The following is a 7,425-nucleotide window of genomic DNA, read 5'->3' as shown; positions in this document are numbered from 1 at the left end:
CCTAGCGTGCAAAGTTTATTTTGTCTTTTAGAGCCACTAAACATTCGCTATCTAAAAAGGGGAAATATTGAACTTGCACAGCCGTGCAACACTACATGAACAGGGGAGTCTATTTTATTCAACCCTTTTTCAGTCTAATTGAGAAAGAGAGACAGAGAAAATACAGGGCCCTAATCCACAGAGCACACAGAGCCCTTTCATGGGAGTGGTGGGAGAGACCTTTATTTGTCCATTCCTATCATGGAGAAAGCGGGGTTTCAAGCTCGGCTAGGTCTAAGCTGGCAGATTAGATGAAACCAGAGTGTTTTAAACCTCTTCTGTGGTCGTGGATTAGAGACAGCCAATCCCCCCACACTCCAAAAATGAAACAATACAGAGTACAGGTGGCTCAGTGGAAGAGGGTTCATAGTCTAAGCAACAGAAAAGCCCCAAAAGAGAGAAAATAGCATTCAGTTAACTTAAAAAAGAAAATAACAGGGAGAAAAATATCTCTAGGCAATAGAATTTATTTGCAGACACACTATACCCGCGGTGTTTCATCCAATAAAAACATAACACTATCACCTCCCTGATCAAAGCCAAATTATTGTAAAGATAAATTCTTGTAAAGCTGAGGTGCATCTAATTCACTAATGAGGCAGGTTATATACACAAGCACTTAATGACATACATGAAGAGGCTGAGTGTCAGTTGTAGAGCAGCGTATATTCACACCAATTAGCGCAAATGGAGGAGGCAGTAACCTCTCAGCAGGAGGTGGAAGCAAGAGGAGTCCCCTGCCCTGCCTGGACAGATACCATGGCCTACATTGTCATCAATTATTCCTGGCATCTCATCTTACCCATGGGCCGGGTGGGTGTAGGGGGTCAATTCCAGGGTGCCCTCTGGAGCAAGTGGCCTGGACTCTGCACAGAGAGGGCAACAGGGTGCGTAGTGTCGTCCATCCAACCCAAGAGGCCCAGTAAGGAAATCCCTGGAATCCCACTCTTGTTCGAGCTGGGGCAGCAGGTCACTTTACAGCTCATCACCAAATTAGAAAGGCTGAACAGCAGGCAGACCACAGACTGACAGAAATAGATGGGAGTACCATGATTCTGTCTGTACCCTGAGACGTAAAGTCATGGCTACATAGTTTGGGTGCAGAGAGGTATTGTACGAAAAGACTGAGGAGCCTGAGGAGAAATTTTCTTTCCAGAAACACAGGACACAAAAGAAGACATGATACAGTACTGCACACTATACAGTATTTTTCTAGTGGTTGTTAATTAATGAATTAATGAAACTCTTGCATACTTGATAGTAAGGAAAAACCATACTAACAATAGAAAGTGAGTACATTCAGCACTAAACTGTGTAAACTGCTTAAGAAAAATGGAACGTGTTGATTCAGTTTATGCAGTGAGTGCGAAGAGAAGCTTGGTGCCTCCATCATGTGTCCACTAAATATGAAGCAATCTATTAGCTTAGGTTAGCTGTGAAAAAAGGAAATAGCTCAATATATTGTTTTAACTCGCTATATGCGGTATAATTTATGATTATATGTATAATATATTTAAGGAGATGTGGCATGCGTTTCCTTATTTTCTGGCCAAAGTTCCAAATAATGAGGTCAGTCTATGTTATCTCTGTAAGCCTGAAGTTCAGGTGTCAGACTGCTGTAAATGTTCTGTTTGAAACTATTTTTTTTTCTACTGTTGGCTATATGTGGTCAACAGGAGCAGAAATCTGTAATATGACCATTTCAGGGCTATAGTTCCTGTCAGCACAGAAGCTCCACCCACCTGCTATTTAAACCTTCCATTTGTGAGGGGCATCCAATCAGAGAAACACTAGCTTAAAAGGGAAGGGAATCTGAGTTAAAATAGCTTGACAGGTGGCTAAACTCAGCAGCTGCAGCAAGGCTCAGTGTAAGGTAAAAATGGACTATTTTGAACTGTAAAGCATGCCAAGTTCCTTTAGTGGAGCCCAGGAGTGAAAATATGGGGTTAGAAATGAGCATAATAGGTCTCATTTAATTACTGAGATTCTGAAGTGCAGGAAGGCAGATTTTGTTATCTCTGGATAGAAGCGGGAGAGCTATTTCCTCCTGTGCTTAACAAAGGTTACAATCTAATTGCTCCAGCCTTCCATTTTTCACACAGAATTGTGAGAAGTATTGATCTTCTCTAACACTAGTGAGAAATCGATTTTCCCAAAATGTCAAACATCTATTTCAAGATGTGTTTTTAAAAAGAATATGAATATGTAGCCTAATGATTCGACTCATAAATGTACGCAGCAAGGGAAGACTCCGTCAGAAGCATCTGAGCCTCTAATTACAGCAGCAAGACTGAAGGACAAAAAGTGAAGGTCAGCTTCGAAGGGTTTAGTTACAAATGTGTGCTATGAAAAAGACCTGTTGTTTTGGTTGTTGTCCCTCAGCTTTCTTATTAAAAAGTTGTTTTTACCACCATCTTTGCTGTTGGAGAATTCTCCCATTTAGAATTCTTTGCCACGTCTCTCTCTTCTATTGTCCCTGTTTCTCTACGTCATCCTTGTGCCCTGATAGTAAAAGCCAAGTAGTCAGCATATCTTCCAGCGAGTTACACTGCGAACAGTTTGACCGAGGAGTTTTTCTCCCACTTGCATGCTGAAATAAAAGCAGCTTTACGTGTTGGTGGACAAGCATGCACTGAGTTATCAGAACAGAAGATACAGTGAATGGGAGTACGTGCTGAATCCAAGTGTATCATAAAACGCAATGGCGAGGCCTCCCCAGCTCGTGGTTTTTCAGGTGTGAATGGAGAGATCTCAGAGAGGGCGAAGAGTGACTGCCCTGCCTGTCACTTTGAGGATTAGACCTAAATGCAACTTTAATGCCATATCAGCACTGCTAAACCATCCTCCCTTGCAACAGTGAAGAAGGGGAGGTACCCAGTGTCTAAAGTTAATATTCTTATCATCAGTTTTTAAACTCCCCTTTAATGATGAAGCCATTTTTCATGGTTGTATCTACTGAGAGCAACAGAGCAACAAGAAAAATGATTATCTCTGACCCCTACATGTCTTGGAAACATATTTCTAAAATATTTGAACCAACAAACATTTGACTCCATTGAAAACAGAACTTCTTAATAAAGGTGACAAATTTAACCTACATTAAAGGAGTGGCAGGAGAAAGTCTTTGCCGTCCAAAAAGGAAACAAAAAGGAATAGATTCAAAGTTACGATTTGCAACAGGAAACAGGCCTTTACTGTTTGGACACAGTAACAGACACGATTGGCACAGAGGAATCCAACACAGGTTGTCAGGGTTGTCGGTGGAAATGTTTACGAGTTGGGATATCAAAGAGTGCTTGAGGATAATTAAAACTCATTTGTGTGAAAACTGAAATTGAACCAGACCTTGCAAGAGTGTAATGATCCAAAGCACACTAGCAAACAAGAAGTGATGGCTCAAAAAGACATGGAGGGTTATGGAACGGTCTAATCAAAGCCAGATTTGAATCCGATTGAAATGCTTTGAGGGGATTTCCAGGGAGTTGTGCATTCAAGAAAACCCCGATTCTCACTGAAGAATATGGTATCTATTGATATTTTTTGTTAAATAAATGATTGAGTATTGACTTAACTGGGTAACAGACCTTGCACCAGTTATGTTTTAAAAAGATCATTGTACTTTTGCGATTGCCTTGTTATTTTTATCTAAATACTCAGGTCATGTCAGTTTCCACTGCAAGCAAAAAGAACAAAAACACAGTCTGAAGGGCCTTTGGGTGGACATAACCCAGATGAGTAATTCCAGCCATACAGTAATGAGCACTTCTTGCTGATGCTCCTTCTTCATTTGTCATACAGGATGGCATTAAGGCCAAAGGTTACAGTGTGAATGATAATTACTGAGTTTGTGCTGGTTAAATACACACTGGCCTCTGTGAGCATGGGTACGCCAAAGCTTGCCTGTGATGGTAACACTCCTCCTCTAGAACAGTGTGTGTTCTAGAGCAGAGGTGCGCCTCTACACAACCTTATTTTTAAGAGAAGTTAGTGTTTACTGAATGCTGCCTTACAAGATGTAGTAAGTGCAGACTCACAAACCCAGGCTGTACATGGCAGAGTTCCTGCCATGCATCCACATTCACACAGGACTGTACAGACACACACTTATTCAAAATATACCACTGCCTCTTAAGATTGGTGAAAAATAAATACAGTCAGGTATAACTGTGAACTCCTGTACAAAGTGAACGCATGCACGCAATATGCCAAATGCGCAGGCGTGTATGTGTGTGATTCATTCACAAACTGCTCCTCTTACTACACAGAGCTTTTATTGGATAAACAGGAAAGACAATCAATCACAGAGGTATCGACAGCAGCCAGAGGGAGAGCTCAGCGTGTATTCCAACGAGAACCGTCTCTGCAGCTCAGACTGTCTGTGAGTATTCTTACCATACCCGTGTTTACAGGCAGGACCACCAGCAGCAACTGCAATCAGTACCAGCTACAAGTATGTCCAAGTTGGGTCGAGGCTTGTGAGTTTATATGTGCTGGCTGCAGAGCGGCAAGTCTTCGTGGCACTGGAAGGTACTTTGATTTATGTGATGTGACTTAAGCTGATAACATCAGAGCCCCAGAGCAGAGGCATTCAGGGGAAAACTGTCAACTCAGTGTTACTACTGATGATTTCTCTGCTCTGCTACCGTTTGTAAGAAATGAAATGAAGCTGTTTGCTAAGTAGACACTTGTTAAGTTGATGATCTCAGAATTCCTCCCAATAAAGACAGTGTACAGTAAAACTGTCTTTATTGGGAGGAATTTAGTCTTAGTACAGGTTTAACCAGACTGAAACTATTTGTGTGGCTTTTGTTTGTTTTGTTTTGGGGCACATTAGTCAGTGTAGTTTGACTATTTTTTTTTTTCAGCCTGAAATGTAGCATAAAACTTGTATTAGTTAAGTCTTTGCACAATAATTCTGCAATTTACATATTTGATTCCAAATGTCCTAGAAAATACATATATTTAGTCTTAACTACTTAAATACAAAAAATGAAATGAGAAACATGAGAAATGACACAGATACTCAAACATTTAAAATAACAAATCCAAGGTGATAAGGCTTAACAGCTCTACTTGTACTACTTGGAAAACTACAGGGCTGAAAACTGACAGTGTCAAAAAAAAAAAACCCTGCAGTTCCTAGACTGGCCACTTGAGGCTGCCTTGAAATGCAATTCAGTATCTGAAGCCCGTGATAAAATGCCCAAATTATCCGCACTACAAAGCATGTTTGCAGGCTGGTTTTGACCTCTGTTTATAGCTTCTCCCTTCATTAATAACTCCTAATGGATGAATCATTTTATAAGTCACATGTTTTGTTCAGGTTTGTGTTAAGGTGTAAAGTTAGAGTTGCTAACCAAGCTTCCTAGCATTAGCATAACTTAGGACTCCATCCCCAAATATGGTGTCTTGTGACTCCAAAAAGTTGACTTAACGGCAGCAAAAAAAATGCATTGAGGCTTCATAATGCATAATTCCAAAACCCAATGTGTGATGTCATGGTGACTAAGTCCTTCTTTTATATACAGTCTATGGTTTGTACTCAGTGGAATAGGCTGGCTAATGTTAATGTCAGCACACCAATATGTTTACAATAGGAATGTGGACATGCTGATATTAGCTTGTCTGCACACAGTTCCTGATTTGTGCTAAGCAGTATAACTGAGGATATTGTGAAATTTTCTTACAGACATCTCTAATTCAGACCCAATGATGGTTGTCATGGAAAGGAAACTGGACAACCATTCAAAATTATTATTAAAATCATTAAGCAAGATGTGAATGCATCTACAGTGGAAATGATAAACTAATAAGTAGACATGGAAGCATTTCACTGAAAAACACTAACATTAACTTTATAGTGGCAACAGGGAAAATTAACAAAGCTAGTAGGTTTCATGCCCTGGGAATAATAATAATAAAGACAATAAAATAGATATCATTGAGATGTTTTAGTCTGGACTACAGTGGTGGACAAATGATGGTGTGACCAGCTGAGAGACTCTACAATATTGACAGCCATGTTTGTAGACAACAAGAAGATCGACAGCAGCATTTCCTCTGAGTGAAGGCTGTGACGGGATGAAACCGCAGCATCTCTCTCAGCTGTGTCATTCCGTTGTCGGAAATGTTCTCCTATCTGAAGCTTAATGAGTGAGTCCTTCTAATCACACTAGCTTTAGTTTGTCTTTCTGAAGCAGCTTAATGCCGGTTCACTTTTTCAGCTCGATAAAGCCAGGCTTTCCACACTAAGCGCTATTGTGATCCTATTTCATTCCAGCACCAATGGCAGTTGCAAAAGGTGCGCTGTAACTGCACAATAATGAAATTACTCAAGCAATTAATCTACATGTCAAATGCTTTGATGGGGGAAAAAAGTGCAGCAGATCAAACAGACAATGATTAAGAGGTTGTGAAAAGGTGCAACAACAGAACCACAATTCGTGCAAGTCCAAATGCAAAACACCAGACATGTCTTGTTTAGATTCAAACATTATGTGTTGGATTGTTTTTGCATGCACTGTTACAGTCCAAACTGCCATAGTTTGGCACGAATACACACACACCATCTCTTTGTTGTATGCTGTCACAAAACATGAGCTCATTAAACCTTTGTGATCCTTCCAGAAATAATAAGAAAGCTTCCTGTGTGGCAAAAGACCTGACTAGATGATTTAGAGGTTGAGGCTTCTGATCATAATTGTTCTTTTAAAAATGTTTCAGATTCAGAACCATAAACTATTGTTTATGGCACACCCTTTTTTTTTGCTGGTGGCCACAAATGGTGGTATTCTGTGTACAATTGTAGTCTATTGGACTGATCTAGATAGTCCAAGCCAAACCACTGTGCTACATGTAGCCCCTTTTCAAACACCCACATCCTCTCAGATAAAGGCAGCAGAGTCATGTGTATTGAATTTAGACCATTCCTGAGGGTATCCTGTTCTTATCAGGGGTCAGATAAGCTCATTTCACAGGCCCTCACCTCTGCTGGGCTACCAATAGGACTCCCATTACTTCTTCCTAGTGCGGCTGAACAAGAAGTCACATAGGGAGGGAAGTCTTTTTTAGAGGTAACATTTGTAGCAAAACCAAGTATGTAATCTGTGGAGCAAACAAGACAACCTTGACATTCCTGATGGAGGAGTCAGACTGCAAACTTGCATATCTAAATGTCTTCGCTGTGATGACAGTGACTTTGTTGAGTTGCGTAAATTTCAACAGCTAATGCCAGTGAAACCACAAAGCCTCTTCTAAACATTCTTCAAGGGCCAACCTACAGATTTCATACTTGGCTTCAGAGGGTAACTCTTAAACTTGGAGGCTAGATGAGGGAGAAAGCAGCAAAATCTAACAGACCAGTTTGGTGAGTCCCCCCCCCCCCCC

The sequence above is a fragment of the Archocentrus centrarchus genome, chromosome 9 (assembly GCF_007364275.1).
Source record: "Archocentrus centrarchus isolate MPI-CPG fArcCen1 chromosome 9, fArcCen1, whole genome shotgun sequence".
Lineage (NCBI taxonomy): Eukaryota > Metazoa > Chordata > Actinopteri > Cichliformes > Cichlidae > Archocentrus > Archocentrus centrarchus.
The sequence above is the reverse complement of the archived record's forward strand: the minus strand, read 5'-3'. Positions refer to the sequence as shown.